This window comes from Coenobita brevimanus, chromosome 18 (assembly GCF_032717465.1).
Source record: "Coenobita brevimanus isolate Jiangsu-jjx chromosome 18, ASM3271746v2, whole genome shotgun sequence".
NCBI classification, from domain to species: domain Eukaryota; kingdom Metazoa; phylum Arthropoda; class Malacostraca; order Decapoda; family Coenobitidae; genus Coenobita; species Coenobita brevimanus.
In genome coordinates, this window is record NC_136971.1 from 36,942,997 (window position 1) to 36,960,142 (window position 17,146).

At 41.0% G+C, this 17,146-nt stretch overlaps 1 pseudogene; it reads left to right on the top strand.

The window, feature by feature from the left end:
• The first annotated feature begins 9,187 nt into the window (after nt 1–9,187).
• LOC145391524 (5S ribosomal RNA) lies at nt 9,188–9,306 on the top strand (annotated as a pseudogene).
• The last annotated feature ends 7,840 nt before the right edge of the window (nt 9,307–17,146 follow it).

Consider the following 17,146-nt stretch of genomic DNA (forward strand, 5'->3'; position numbering starts at 1 on the left):
AAATTATTTATTTTGAAATAAATAGAAGGTCTTAGAAAGGGTCTCTAGAGAATCGAACAGCATATATATTAACGTAAGTGGACGGTATTTGGGATAATATCAAAGTCAGTTAATACACTTGTTATGAATAATTTAGGCAGGAATTATCACATAAAACAATTTTGTTTTTGACGTAAAGATTATGAAAAGAACATTGTAAAAACCGAATCATATACAGTATACTTACTTAAATTTTAGGTGTGGGTATGATTGTTGGCAGAACATGTACAGTATACTGACCACACCCCATTAACTCACCATTTAGGTCTTATAGGTCAGGAAAAGAAAAAAAAGATGATCGGCGAGTCAGAGTCAACAAAGCCTCCTGAGGCTTCACGTGAGCTAACTGTGTGGCAGCCAGAAGTCCAAGATGGCCAGAACTCCGTATAGGGCGTACATACATTTATCAATAAGAATTCTACATGGGCATATAATACCTCTTCCACAATGGCGTCTAATACCTCTTTTTATAGTTTTTTGGGATAGATATGTCCATATCTAGCATTATTATTATTATTATTATTATTATTATTATTATTATTATTTTGGATTCTGGGTCCCTGATTCATGATATTGTAAAATCATTTACATCTCCCTTGGTTAGGAGACCAAAGTATGGCATCTTCTAATTCCGCCTGTTCGGCAGTAGGTCATATGTACCATCCTGTGACCTCACCATACTCAGTGTAAGATTAGGTGGATTTCACTTGGACATGTCCTACATAGAGGCACTTAGTAACATCATGAGCGGCAGTGGTCTGAAAGGGCAATGGGAACTGTTTGTGCACCAAGCTTTATCAGACATATGGCAAGCCATGCAAATGCTTGTGCCCTCTGATCACACATGTTCTCTGTTGGCTATGATGTTTCAGAAATTCATGATACACCAAACTGTTTGAGTGATGTAAACCTAAAGAAACTCAGAGTCAGCCTACTAATATCTTGGATGAGAACAGGATCTACGTCTGAAGAGAAAAGCTGGTAAGCTGTGGACTGAGTACCGGAAAATGGTGCGTGTTCTGCTGCTCTTCATCCGCACTTAGTGCACTGGTGATTGGGAACTACACCTCTCTCGCATCTCAGATATGATTCCTGTCCTCCATTCTAGGAACCATACTGCATAATTGTGCTGAGTCCACTCAACTTTGAAGATGATAAAACAGCTACATAGCCTCGTGGATAAGGATCAGTATGTGAATTATAAAGCACGTCGTTACTGGACCATTCAGTGGAGCCACAAGTTCTGGTCAAAGGCTTCACTGATCAGACATGTGAGCAGGTGCTAATGGGCATGTCAAAGACTGGTGAGTCGATTTACGGGTGGCCACAAATGCACGTGATGCAAAAGTCGCCTTCAGGAATTACATCTTCCACCACTTTCCACTTGCCTTCACAGGTTTTACCATGAACATTTGGTTCGCATTACCAATGGAGTGGCGGCATCTAATTGAACCAATGCAGATCTTGCTTTGAAAGTTGGTGGGTTGTGGCAGCACGTCTCACAGGTCTCAGTTTTGTTCATCGCAAGCTCAAAATGAACGACAGTCACATCTACAGCTGCGGCAACAAACAGTACCATTATCCGTAACCACGCTGTTGAGGGTGATCCAACACTATTCTTCATGCGAGTCACCTGAACTATAACATAGCTCTGAAATGGAACTACGTCTGAGGCATGAGTTTAGCAAGCAGCAGCCAGCACTATTTGAGAGAGGAACCGCTAAGAGAACTGCAAAAGTGTTCTAGCTCAGAATCTGAAAGCTCCAGTAGTCCCAAATCTCAGTTGAAGTACTGGAATAACCATACAATAACTGAAGATGGACATTGCTGCACAGTGTGACATGGCCGGTAGATTGTATATATGGTGATGTGTATGTGAACTGTTTGAACTATGTGATCAGTGGCTGTGGCAAAATGTGCACTGTCTGTTTTGATGGCTACACCAATCTTGCCTTGTCTCTAAATGTAGCGTAACAGAGCCGTCGCACTTGTTAAAATGTCTCTGCAAATGTTGTCTTTGACAATACCACATTTGTTACAAACCCTCGACGATCGATTTTGGCAAACTGTACCAAGTCACGGCTAATTTGTAGGATGGTGGATGGATTGACATCTGAGGGTGTTACCTGTTGTCAAAGCCAAGCTGATGCTGACTGCTGATGTTTTATGTTATCACTCAGGCATGTACAACACTAGATAAGCTATGTGCTTTATATGCAAAGAGTGAGCAAAACATCTAGCAGTTTCCAGCTCCCAAAATCTCATTCTGATCTCCACAGCAACGAAGTATCACTCATACCGAGTATGCGTCGCAGTTCAGAAGTGGTTGGTCACTTCTGAGATGTACAGTAGAACCCACTGACTGGGTTTGGGAAATGCAGAGTGGAGTGCTCACCCCTATTCTGACTGATAGACCAATTGCACCAAAAGACAATGCTGCTGATAGTGTCCTGTGAGTGTAAAACCATATGTGAAAGAAGATGCAAATGTTTGAAGGCTGGACTCAGATGCACAGCTGTATGCTCCATTTGTATTGATCAAACATGCACAAATGTACTTCAGCCTGATGGAGATGTTGACTAGGCTCATATGATGTAAGATTACTTTGAAAATCATAACTGAACTTATCTGATACCGCTCTTTCAATTGTGTCAAATTGTCATTGATATAAATCAGCACCAGTGAACGTTAGAGGTGAGTTTTTTACTTTCACGATTTTGCTTTATGTTTTGTATTTATCTTGACCAAATCATGTATACCCTGCATTAAATTAAAAAAAACAAAATTGTTAATGGATTTGTTGTCCCTAAACCTATAAACTGAGGTATTGTAGTATATTTTATTAATACATGTATGTATGCACTATATGCAATGCCGGCTATCTTGGATTTCTGGCCGCCACACAGCCCATGTCGAGCCTTAGAAGACTTTCTTGATTTTGACTCAGGAGGCATCCAATTATTTCCCCTTAAAAAATCAGCTTTGTCTATTCTTTTTCTTGGTTCCGCTTAAATATAACCTAATACTTATGGGCTACTAGACCTGTCAATAAAAAAATCAAAGTCTTAGAACCGAAACGACTAAAGGAATATATCAAAGTGAGTAAAAAATATATAATATACTTACAGCAATGATATTGTCGCTCAAGACATTGAGTAAACTCTGCGATATACGACACGCGTTTTGTTCTCAAGTGGCGCTTGGAGATGAGACAGGTCAGAGTTCAACGGCCTGGGTCTCTGCAGCTCAGACCAAGAGTTAGGTCTTATTCAAATCTTCTCCTTCAAATCGAGCCAGATATCAGATATCTCAATTAAAAGGAAAATATGATGCGAGTAAGAGCCTTAATTGTCACAGGCTGAGAGCTATGAAAAGAGAGTTAGAGTCCTATAATCACACACACACACACACACACACACACACACACACACACACACACACACACACACATCAATATTCACTGACACTTCATGCACTAAACAACCTTATCTTTTAAATCTGCTTATTTTTTCATGACACAGCCCTTCACATTAATGGGTTAGTTTTTAACTTATTACTTTCAGAGACAGTTAATTGAATTTAGTAAACGCTTTTCCACCCTGAATGGTCAAATTTAGCCTTCATGAACACCTGTAGCCTATTATAAGATCCTTCATAAGTTAACTAATATCTGATGGTAGCAACAAAAACAGTACTACAAATGATTTCCCTCGGTTGACGCAGCTAAATATAAAAGTCAGCTCTTCATCCTCCCAAGAAGTGAGTGTGAATATGATAATGGTAACTGTGATAATGACGACTCTAATGATGAAATTACTGCTCATATAGTCCTGAATATACATGTCTGATTATCCCGGCAAGTGGATGTGTCTTAGTTGTCATTCCAGTCCCAGGCGCCACTTACTCTTAATGGATTTCTCGCAAAAGGAAAACAAAACAGAACCTGGCAGAAATGTTATGAGATTTTTTTTTTTTCCATGATTAACACATGTGGCCCTTGACAACACTTCTCTCTCTCTCTCTCTCTCTCTCTCTCTCTCTCTCTAAAACACACAGACACGCGCCTACACATCAACACACATTCCCTTTCACACACACACACACACACACACACACACACACACACACACACACACACACACACAAAATCCTAATCATGTACACATTCTCTCTCTCTCTCTCTCTCTCTCTCTCTCTCTCTCTCTCTCTCTCCCTGACGCTGCGTGCTCATGGGTGAATACCATTGATACAAACTGTCAATATTAAACAAAAACAATTATTAACCAAGGAAATATCAAGGAGTAAAATGGTACATGGATCACTAAGGTAGACGTGTTTCGAAGCTTCATTTGCTACTTAGAAGACAGTACTAACTTTTCAAGAATAACCACACAATTCCTCTTTCTTTAGGGAATAGCTCTCATTAGTCTGTCTGTCTGTCTATTGACAGACGCTTTGATCCCGTAAGGGGTGGCCACAAACAAATCGCCTCCATGTCGACCTGTCCCCTGCCATTTCACTGCCCTCCACCTAGCTCACACACCCCTCTCTCTTATATCTCTCCACTCCATCCCTCATCTCATCCTCAGCCTCCCTCCCCCTCTCCTCCCCTCCACCTCACTCACATACTCTCCTTGTTAGTCTCTCGCTCTCCATCCTCTCCTTATGGCCAAACCACCTCAGTGTCTTTCTCTTAACACTTTCTACCACATCGGCATCCACACCACAACACACCTTCACTTCCTCATTAGCAGTCTGTCTCTCCATGTAACTCCACATGCTCCTCTCAGATAACGCATTTCCACTACTCACTCTTGACTTGTGTCCTTCTCATAAGGTCCAAGTTTCGCTTCCATAAGTTAGAGCTGATATCACAGTACAATCATACGACTTTCTTTACTTGGCATTAGTGATGGAGTTAAAAACAGTGTCCAGTAAGCCTTTAATCGAAGAACGCACTGTGTTATATCTTATTCGTGGTAACAACAAACGATGTCTTCAGTCTCAAGGAGTATCTATTGTAGTGGAAGGTTTAACCACATCACTTCCATGACATCTCTATAGTGGTATATTTTTGTTTCTATTAGACTTTTCAATCCGTGTAAGGAGAGCTGGCTAGTAGTGAAGGATTTAATGAAAGCTATATCTTATCTGAATTGCCTAAAATATCTCCCTTATGCCGAATAAAGTGACCTGCAGGTACCAAGAAGTGAAAAAAAATAAATAAATAAATAAATGTACTGTGATGCAGGATTTAATTCGTTAAAAGTTCATTAGGGCTGCATAGGGTAGGTATGTACTGCACGGTGATGAATTAACACCTATCATTATTTTGCACATATGCAAATATAATCTAATATTCCATTAATGGTATTCCCATGAATTGTAGGTCAATTACAAAACAAAAATATAGTTATGGACTGTGCAGAAAGCTATGTGAATAGTAAATAAATTTCATCTTTTAGTTTATAGCGTGATAATGCTGTTTGTAGGGGTGGGCTGGCAACAGCAGAAAACACATGTAAAAATCGCAGTTAAGAAAAAAGGTGAGCGAATTCTGAGTTAGTATATATATATATATATATATATATATATATATATATATATATATATATATATATATATTGGTTATGTGATTTTGTGTTTCTTTGCAAAAATGAAGTCATTTGAATCATGCACTAGCTAGTTTTGCAGCTTAAAAATTTGAAAAAGTGCAGTTTTATCAATCTTCTCCTTTTTCTTCTTCTTCTTTTTCATTTTGTTCTCCTTTTTACTTCTTTTTCATTTTCTTCTTTTTTTCTTCTTTTTCTTATCAGATTCATAGCTCAGTTTCAGAAATTACGCACGCATATCCTAAAAGAAACCCACCATAAGATACTTTATCACCTGTGGTAGTGCAGTGACTAAGCACTTTGTAATGAAAGCTAACTTAACATCAAGCACTCAGCTGGCTCTCTTAAGTACAAAGGTCAAGCGCACCATCTGAGGCGAGGAAAGAGAGAAAGAGGGGGGCTGAGGCATAGAACTACGAGCAGCAGCCATGGACGATATCTCCTGCTATTGTCTGCGACCCGTTGAGGGGAGGTAGCCAGCAGACCACAGTCTCTGGCGGCCCAGAAAAAGATCGGAGGGACTGTCGTTTGGTTTAATGTCAGGGGTGGGTACAGCTTCATCAAGCACCAGGATACTGGCTTTGATGTTTTTGTGCACCACCAGACCGTCATCAAACCAAACCCATGGCACCTCCAACTCTCCTTCAGCGATGGCAAGACGGGAGAGCTAAGTCTCTATGGGAATCCTAAGGGCCCTGAGGCTCGAGATGTTACTGGACCAGGGGGCGTGGCCGTGTAGGATTCTGGCCATGCACAGCAACGTCTCGCGGTCCGGGGATGCCAGGCCAAGGATCCTAAGAGTCCTGGGGAGATACTCTGTAAGCACCATCATCGAAATGTGCATCGTGACGGCAAAGGCTTTTTGCGGGGATGATAAGGAGGCTTTGCGTGTTCTCCTCCCCAAGATCTTTAAGGAGAAAGAGCTGCCTTGGCTTGTCATCCCCGAGTGCTTTGCCCACTATGTACAGTCTGCCCCTCGCCGAGGGGGACATCGGGTCCGGCTGCCGCAGGCTTTCATCCCCCACACAACACCATGGAAGAGGCTGTGCTTGGAGTCTCCTCTCAACAGAAAGACTGAAGCCCCAATCACTGACCCGGTTCCAGAACTGGACACAGCAAAGACAAAGGCTGTAGTTCACCACCCACCATCAGAGACCGAGAGGGGTGGAACTCCTCTGACTCCATCTCAATGGCCGAGGATGAATCAACTGGCTCCTCAGCTGAAGAAGACATCAATTAGTCCTCCCCTCCTCCGGCAGTGAAGGGCAACCCATTTCGCCCTCCTATCAAGGACCACAAGGATCAGTTAGACGTATCCTCCTATTGTCACCTCCTGACACTCGATGCGCTCACCCGGTAGTACCAGCTTGGAGTATCGACCTATTCCATCCTGTATGATTTTCTCCTAGCGGCTAACGCAGGTGAGGAGATTCCACAGCTTCTGGGTGTCAGGGGGGAGGAGGCGCATCTGGCCACTGGTCAACAAGAATAATATTACTTCATGGTTCTGAATTGAAATGGTCTGATTCTAGGGTAATCAAAGGTGCTGAACTCGAATATGGCATCAGTAAGGACCTATCATGTCCTGTTCTTGAAAACCAGTATATCGGTGTATCTTGCTCACAGGATGTGACTCATACATTTGTTTGTTTAATTCAATCGATTAAATATGTATTTTTATTGCAGGATACATATATTGTTTCCACTTCTCTTCTTGCAGAAACTCTCAATCACTTTGACAGTGGTGAAAGATGGAACGCCGCAAATGTGTAAATGATTCTGACCGTTTTTGTTACCTTTGTGGAGCGTTCACCCCGGAAAGCTTCAAGAAATCCATCACAAAGGCTGTTTGAGTAAACTACAAAAGCTAGTTCAAATGTCTGTTGGGTGACCAAGACAGGAAATGGGTGCCTCACATAGCGTGTAGGTCCTGTGTCAATCACCTGAGTGAATGGATGCATAGAAAACGAAGTTCAGGTTTGCCATTCACTGTACCAATGGTGTGACGAAAGCCCAAAGACCACAGCAACAACTGCTACATCTGTCTCTCGAACATCAAAGGAATAACTGTCAAGACACGAGCCACAGTACAGTACCCTAATATCGCTTCTGCAATCCGACCAGTGCCACACAGTGTAGAACTACCGGTTCCAAACCCACCTGCTGAACACGAGCTATGCAGCAAATCTGATTCCGCTCATAGCCCCATAGATGATAACTACCAGGACGACTCGGGAAAAAATGAGCCTGAACCATTCAACCAGGGAGCCCTTCATGATCTCATAAGGGACCTTGATTTGCCTAAAGAAATGGTAGAGCCCCTGGGATCATGACTGAAATAGTGTAACCTGCTGGAAGATGGAGTGAGCATCACTATGGCGCATCATCGGCATAGACAACCGTCTGCATTTTTCAAAATGGCAAACAACCTTTGCTGTTGCAATGATGCAGTGTCCGTCATGCAACAACTCTTTAAGTCTGATTCATACAAACCGGATGATTGGAGGCTGCATATAGATTCAGGAAAAGACACTCTGAAAGCAGTCCTCCTACACAACGGGAATCGGCTTCCATCCGTGCCAATAAGACATAAGGAAAAGATGACCAAGAGCTATGTAACTATGAAGATTGTGCTTTCCGCTGTCGAGTATGAGAAACATCAGTGGAAAATATGCGGGGACCTCAAAGTGATCAGTCTACTTCTGGGCTTCAGAGTGGTTACACAAAGCACATGTGCTTTCACTGCTTGTGGAACGGTAGAGCTAATGCCGAGCACTATGTACGAAAATAATGGCCAGCAAGACCAAAAGATGCACCCAGAAGGTTCATCTGTCTTCATAAACCCCTTGTGGATCCAGAGAACAATTCTTGCCTCCACTGCATCTCAAGCTGAGCTTAGCGAAAAATTTCGTAAAAGCCATGGATCAAACGGGTACTGGGTTGCAATACTTGTCTATGATGCTCAGTGGCGTGGTATCCGAAGCCAAGTTGGAAGCAGGGGTCTTGAATGGTCCTTAGATCCGCATGCAAGTTAATGATGGTGACTTCATAAGGCATTAAACCTGCTGGAAAGGGACGCATGGGAATCATTTGTGAATGTCTGACAGAACCAGCTTGGAAACCATCGTGCAGACAATTACGAAGAAACTGTCATAGGCATGTTACAGAGTTATCGAGCTCTGGGTTCACGGATGTCCTTGGAGATTAATTTTTGTCACTCCCACCCCGATTTCTTCCCAGATAACCCTGGAGACATCAGTGACGAGCATGGTGAAAGGTTTCACCAAGACATTGCTGTAATGGAGAGCAAGTATCAAGGCCGATTCAGTCCCAACATGATGGGCGACTACTGCTGGATGCTACAACTTGAAGTGAGTCAGCTGAACAAGCGGAAAAGCAACGTGCAGAAGTATTTTTAGAACTTCATCGCTTGCTAATAAAATGTGCATTGGATTTTCGTATTTTTGTACCATAAATCATCACAGTATTATCTGTGTGTGCTTCAATATATGTTACAAACTTGAGACGATTTATGCCACATTGAATATGCCACGTTGAGTACACCGCTTCCCGTCCGATAAGCGAAGTTAAGCAACGTTGGGTCTGGTTAGTATTTGGATGGATGACCGCCTGGGAACACCAGATGCTGTTGGCATCCCTACGTGTCAAGTGGGGTTGGTGGAGGATTAGTGCCCCTCCCTGTAAAAACAATTAACTCTAAGCCCTTGACCACCCCGTTTGGGATACATGGCGTCTGGCAATGGATGGATGGATGGAATATGTTTTCAGTCTGATATTCAAGAAACCTGGTCCGATAGCGCAAAATGAATGTCAGATTTGAAATCAGTGCTGCCAAATTAATCAGGGACACATACTCACGTATGAGAACCGTTTTGGCTGTTGACCAGTAAATGATGCCTCCTCAGTCGGCCCCGGAGACTGGCCACTTTCCCACTTGGATCCGTTGATCGTAAGCATTTTGGACTTTTCAGTGTTTTTTGTCTATTGTTCTTTTCTGTTTATTTGCCCTAATGCTCTTCCTGGTAGACGATGGCCATTAACCATGCATGAGTATCACAGGGCTACTCATGCATGGTTCTGTTCCAGAGCAACACACAGGTGCAAATGATGAGTGTGGAGAGTTACATTTTTCAGCGCAGAAGAAGAAGTTGAAAAGGGATGACCCCTTGCCCCCTCCTTCATAGGGTTGTGCCAGGGGTGGGCCCACGTATATAATAAGTAGCCGTAACTATTTACCATCATAGAACAGGACAGCTTAACATCAGTGATGCTTTTTATTCCTACAGATGTATATCAAGATATATATATATATATATATATATATATATATATATATATATATATATATATATATATATATATATATATATATATATATATATATATGTGTGTGTGTGTGTGTGTGTGTGTGTGTGTGTGTGTGTGTGTGTGTGTGTGTGTATGTATATGTGTGTGTGTATGTATGTGTGTGTATGTATGTGTGTGTATGTATATGTGTGTGTATGTTTGTGTGTGTGTATATATGTGTGTATATGTATGTATGTGTGTATGTATGTGTTTGTGTATGCATGTGTGTGTGTGTGTGTGTGTGTGTGTGTGTGTGTGTGTGTGTGTGTGTGTGTGTGTGTGTGTGTGTGTGTGTGTATGATTTTAACTTAAATATTATCCAAAAATTTTAAATTATTTGCCACGTAATAAAAACATATGTGTGAAAAGGGCTACAAACCAGTGTAAACAAGACTGAAAAAATGTGGCATTGTTACCACTGCACACATGTCCTGTGACAGAACCTGCCCTGAGGGCCAGCACTTCTCCCCATTTTTATAGGGTAATGGCCCGGGTAAAGGGTATGTTTAGAAAGAAAAGAGTAGTAAAATCCTGCTATGCATCTCTTAAGAAAACGTTTCCCACGCAAAATCATTACAGCACAAGCTTCCCTCATTCTTAAGTCTGTTGACACAAGGGTTAAGATATGTATAGTATTTTTAAAAATGTGGCAAGGTAAAGACTTCTTAATGTTACCGCATATTGGAGGAGACTTGGACTGTTCAAGTTCCTCTTGATAAGGAACTATTCCGAGGAAATTTTAACTAACAACAGAAAATTAAAGGGGGGTAATGCTCCTCCACAGGACTTGTTATATCACATGACGTATGCAATGGTATGAAAGCCCATCTCCTCTTGTTTCCTTGATTTTTAATCCTCCCCTCTCTGTTCCCGCTGCATTTTTTCAAAATATTTTTACACCTGCTGCTATCATAATGGTGCTGTTAGTATCAAAGGACTTCCACAACAAATTTTGCTGAGGGAGAACTGAGATAAACAAGGTAGCAATATTGGTAATTTACGACAGCGTGGTGGGTGATGGTGGCGCTGGAACCCAAACTTTTCTACTCAGTGCTTGCTGAAGGCCATTCTTTGTCATGGCATTGCCTTCATTCCAAATTAACAAAATGATTTACGATATGAGGACTACGCAGTAGTCCTAACTTCACTAAAACTTTGAGGTCATTTAATCATGCCACAATTTCCGCAAGCAAAAAGTGCCTGACGTCCAGTAAATTTCCGTGTAATTAATGAAATATTTTTATTACCATGATAACATAATGGTCCTATTTACATTAAAACTCAGTGACGACATGATCCAAAAACGTAAAACACATCGTTTTTTGCTGTTACTGAAATTTAAAATAATCATGTTTCTAGAATTATGACAACATTTCTTGGCAGACACATTTTGAAGATGAAAATGCTTAAGCTTCCCTGAAATGGAATGAAATAAGTCACGTTTTGAAGCGAAAGGTAATACTCGGAATATCACTAAAACTAAAGAATACACATACATGCTAAAAGAATGTGCCAGACTTCCACGAAATAAGATCAGCTGGAGTTCACCAAAGAGCACATGAAAATTTAAAAAGTGCTGGATATCAGAAATTATAAATCAGTCATATTCACAGAGTGAGCAAACAGCTCGGCAAGTAACCAATGTCTAGCCACAGGACCTCTTCATGAAACTAAGAAAGCACATTAGTCTGTAATGAATGCTATAATTGTAAAGAAGAGCTTGTATCATGATTAACCTTCCCTCGTTATAGCAATATCAGCATATAAACCTATCACTGGCTGCTCTATCTCTGAGCTAACCCCCATCCAACTATTCCCACACAGGAGTCTGATCCCACATTTAAACATTTTCCTCCATGGACATATTTTTTCCCCATGATTCTATTTTCCCTTCTGGACCTATTTCTCCAATGGACATATTTTCCGCATTAATCCGACTTTACTCCAAGGCCTTTTTATCACGTGGACCTCTTATTCCCATTAGAACAATTTTCCACCAGGAACATACTTTCTTCGTGGACTTATTTTTAACCACTGACGTATTTTCGTGTGCCTGTCTTCCCTCCACACACCTATTTTCCCCTTTAGACTTATTTTCCTGTGGCTCTCTTTTTCCTGTGAACTTATTATCCCTCGTGGATGTATTTTCTCCGCCACGTGGAGCCACCAATTCTCCACATCATAGTCCCATGGAATTATTTTGCCTATAGACCCATTTGTAAACACTGGACGTATGCTGCTACCTATGGCTTTATTTCCCCATTCGCACTCACCATGAATCCATTGTTCCACATTGACTTCCTACCCACCATTGACCAATTCCCTATAAGCTTATTTCCCACATAGACCTCTTCCCACCATGGACTTGTTTCCTAAGTACCTATTTGCCCACCCACACACCCACTGTTTCACCAAGTGTAGTTTGTAAGAAGGAGGACGATGAGTCAGCAACATACCTCCCCCTCCCCCCACAAACACAGACACACACAGATCGGAACAGTAGATTTTATAATATAGGTTTTTGTCTGTGGTAGTTGTCAACAGTTTCACATTTCGGGGGAGCTGACTGAATTAGTAGGTAAAAGTTGTAGCCGATAACACGTGGTCGCCCATTTTGATTGCGTGTGTGAATGTATTTGCACACACACACACACACACACACACACACACACACACACACACACACACACACACACACACACACACACACACACACACACACACACCATAACATCCAGTCAATAATTCTATGAACTCCAGTTCTTTACTCCCTGGCAAAATAAGAAAAAAAAAAAAAGTCACCATTCTAAGCATTAATGAAGCGTGTTGTCTCTTATTAGTTCCCTCATGGCTGAGTCACCTCTAGTATTGAAATTTGGGCAAAACAGGATGATTGTGAAGCATTCGGATGTGAGGAATTGAACCTCGATGGTGCTTAGAGTCTCCATTAATCCTTTCATGGTCGCCTCAGCTAAAGGCTTTGTATCTGGCCTAATACCATATGGTTTCTTTTAGCTGGTGGCGAGTAATACAAACCTAAAAAAGTTCATTATCTTTTTCCTTGTCTACACTCAGTATTTGGTTATGTCAATGAGGGCTTAAATGCCTATCAATTGCACGAGAATCACGATGGCAGACATATGCTATTTGCTTTGTCCTAATGCTATTTGCTTTGTCCTAATGCTATTTGCTTTGTCCTAACCCTCCCCAGCAATATGACTCACAACCGTCAATGCTCTGTTCATGTCCCAAATGATATTGCTGAACTAACCATGGGGGAAACAGAGAGAGAGCGAGCGAGCGAGCGAGCGAGAGAGAGAGAGAGAGAGAGAGAGAGAGAGAGAGAGAATCCAAGAGTCTGACAGGCTCTAGAGTTGATTCCGGGTTCTTCCCGCTGCTAGCTTACCTTATTATCCATGCACCACCACCTCACCGTACCAGTCTGTTATCATGACATTTTTACTTATCCCCTGTTGCTTACCCTCTCAGTGTGCGTTATCACCATTTGTTCACCTTTGAAGAAGGCCTCCACGAATTCCTTAACTGAACCAATCTCTGCCACGTTTTGCCTGCAAACTTCTCTATCTCATCTCTCCAAGTGGTGTCTGGCCTTTTTGTGCTATGCTTACAGTATCTTGGAGACCATTCAGTGAGCCTGTTGCTCCATCGGTTATCCCTTATTCATGCAACATGACCTGCGCACCTCCATTTGTGCTCGTTTATAGCATTTATAATGTCTGACTTTAGTCTGCTTTCTCACCCAAGTTGATCTTTTCCTGTGTCTTAAAGATAATCCCAACAATGACTTCTGCATTGCTCTTTGTGAAAGGATTAGTTGATTTTCCAACGATATTGTCAGGTTCCAGGTCTCACAACTGTACGTTAAAGCTATGATTATACATTTGTTATATAATTTTCGTTTCATACACACAAGCAAGCAACTTTTCATGATGTGTCTATGTTTACCGAAAGTTTTCCATCCAATAGTAATGCGTCTTTTTATTGCGCTGTCATGCTTTTTCGTTAGTTTAAGTATTTGCCCTAAGTAGTTGTACCTCGACTAATGAAAGATTTTAGTCCCTTTTTCTGATGATACTCTTTTGTGTATTTATATTAAACATTACTTTAGTTTTATTCTGATTCATCTTTAGCCCTACTTTGAGACTTTCCAAAATTAGGTCATTTAACCTTGCCTGCAATATCTCTGCTATTTCTGAGATTAGGATAATGTCATCTGCAAATCTTAAATCGTTTAGCGTTTCTTCATCTATGTTTACTCCTTTGTGTTCCCAGTCTAGCTTTCTGAAAATGCTTTTTAGGCATGCTGTAAATAATTTTCGTGAAACTGTATCTCCCTGACGAACTCCCTTCTCAATCCTATTTTTTTTCTGTGTCTTTATGTAACTTAACTGGAGCAGTTCCCTCTTTATATGTGTTTTCGAGCAGTTTTACAATGTTTTCATTTAGTCCTTGCTTTCACAATGAATTTATAATTGCTATGTGCTCCACTGAGTCGAAAGCCTTTTCGTAATCAACAAAAGCTAAGCACGGTGGTTTACTGTATTCTGTAGTTTTCTCACTTAGCTGATTCTTTGTATGTAGATTCTCAGTAGTCGAATTCCCGCTTCGGAATCCTGCTTGATCACGCGGTTGGTTGTCTTTGAAATTAGTCGTTCGTAAGGGCTTAGTGAAGTGTTTGTAAATAACTGGTAATAAGCCATTGGATCGTGGGTTATAATGATCTTTTGAGTCACTTTTTTGGTAAAGGAAAATAATTATTGCATTACATCATGTTTTGGGAATGTTCTTTTTTATACACAGTAAATAAGTGGGCGAGCCTGTTCTGTACTTGTACTCCTGCATCCAGCAGTAAGTCTGCTACTATACCATCTTCTCCTTAGGCCTTCTCTCTTTTCATACTTTTAAGACAAATATTTACTTGTTCTGGTGTTACCCCAGTATTTAACTTGTGTCAACTGAAAAGTTAGCTACTGGTACTACATACAATTCTTTGTAAAATTCTTCATCTCTCTTCACCATCTTATCTCTGCATTTAATGACGTCACCGTTTTTGTTTTTCAGTGATATAATTTGTTGCTTTCTTAGTGGCATGTTACTTCGGACCTGTTTCAGACTTTTTTCCATTTTTGATGCTTTGTTTGACATGATCCATGTTTCTCTTTCTTTTTGTTTTCTTCCCTATGTCTCTTCTTAATAAGCTTATTTAATTCCTCTCGTTCTATTCCCTCTTTGTTTTGTGTCCCATTTCATTCTTCTTTTCATGAGCTAGAATGTCATTTTCAAATACTTGGTGCTTTTGGTTGTGTTAACTTTCTCTACTACCTACGCTGGTTCTCTTACACTTTTGTTAGTCTATCAATCAACTCAGCAATGCCAAACTCGGCATTACTTAGAGCCTGAAATCTATTCCTTATTTCTAACGAAAGGCTGCTTTGTTTTCAGTTACTTTTACTGGGCATATCTTTTTATTTTTAATCACCCTTTTCTTTCGCTTCTTAAACTGAGTCTGGCTGTGCAACCCACCGTTCTGTGATCACTTCCTATATTTGCTTTGTTGATAACTATGACGTTTATGATCGTGCTGCTCTGAGCTGTCAAAAGTAAGTAGGTTTCATTCTTTGTTTCTCCATTTGGACTTTTCCGAGTCCATTTTCTTCCTGTTCTTTTGTGAGAGAATGTGTTCATTATTCTCATGCTATACATCTCAGAAAAAATTAACCACCATTTCTCCCCTGTCATTCCTTTCTCCCACTCCATTTTTTCCCATGCATGCTTCTCAATTTTCTGATTTCCGAACCTTTGTATTGAAGTCTCCCATGAGTATAGTATATGTGGTCTTTTCTTCTCCCATAGTCTAGGAGATGCCCTCATAGAATGTTTGAATTTCTTCATCCCAGCTTTGAGAAATCGGTGCATATACTTCTGTTACTTACATTTTGCATTTTTGCATAGTCTAATTACATTCCTTGCTGCTCTGTCAGATACACTGCTGAATTTTTTTTTTTTTTTTTTTTTTTTTTTTGTGTCCGACTCTGGGCATAGGCTTCACAGCCTGCTATCAAGGCCCAGCAGTCCTCCTACATGCCATACACCTCTACATGTCACCACTTCGGCGCTAACACCCACCGTCCATATTGAATACATGCTAGGGCTGTCTCATACAGGACTGGTGTATTGGTACTAGCGGGGGTATTTTTACGACATGTCGGCGGGTCTTCTGGTAGATCAGTAAAGCCTGATTTAATGAAATTCAAATCCTTTGAACAATGTTGTCTGCACGATTTCTGTTAATTAGAAATCCTGCACCACAAACTCTTTCATCTTGTCTTCCTTTGAAGTAAAATAGGTGGTTGCTGTCTTGGAGATGAATTACATTACCCTATTTGCTGCAGATCTCACTCAGGCCTACAATATCCCAACTAATGTTGTCCAATTCAGTCATTAAGATACCAAGTTTGTAATTTTCTGCAAGGCTTCTTACATTGCTTGCATTGATCTTCATGGAATTCAGTTTGTTTAATAGTCCGGTCTTTAATTTGCCGACACAGTGCCTACTCACTTTTGATGGCACACTGCCCATAAGCGCAAGAGGCAGTGCGGTTGGACCTTTAATAGACGATGATCAAACAGGAAGGCCAGTCAAATCCTTTGCCATAGAATTCATATTTGGTTGGGAGGATTGTGTCAAATAATGTCACCTCTCTGCCACATAGTTTTGGTAAGATGTAATTTTTGTGTCGCCTTATTCAGTATATTCGGTGGAGCCCTATATATCTATAGGGGGTCCCATGGTCCGTGCCTTCCAAGACGGTACCTCTTATATTTACGAGGCCTTCCCCTATCTGCCACCCGGAGACGCGCCAGGTAGCAGTGGGATCCTGCCCCTGGATATATGTATATGTATGTATGTATGTATGGAGAGAGAGAGAGAGAGAGAGAGAGAGAGAGAGAGAGAGAGAGATCATGCAAGGTAGAAGGAACCACAGGCAAGCAGGCCGCATGATTGTTCCCTCCAAGAAACAACAAAAACGTGGAATAGAAGGGTATATTAAGTGAATGATGTCTCAGTAAGACTGCATGGATGAATAACAACATAGGATGTAAAG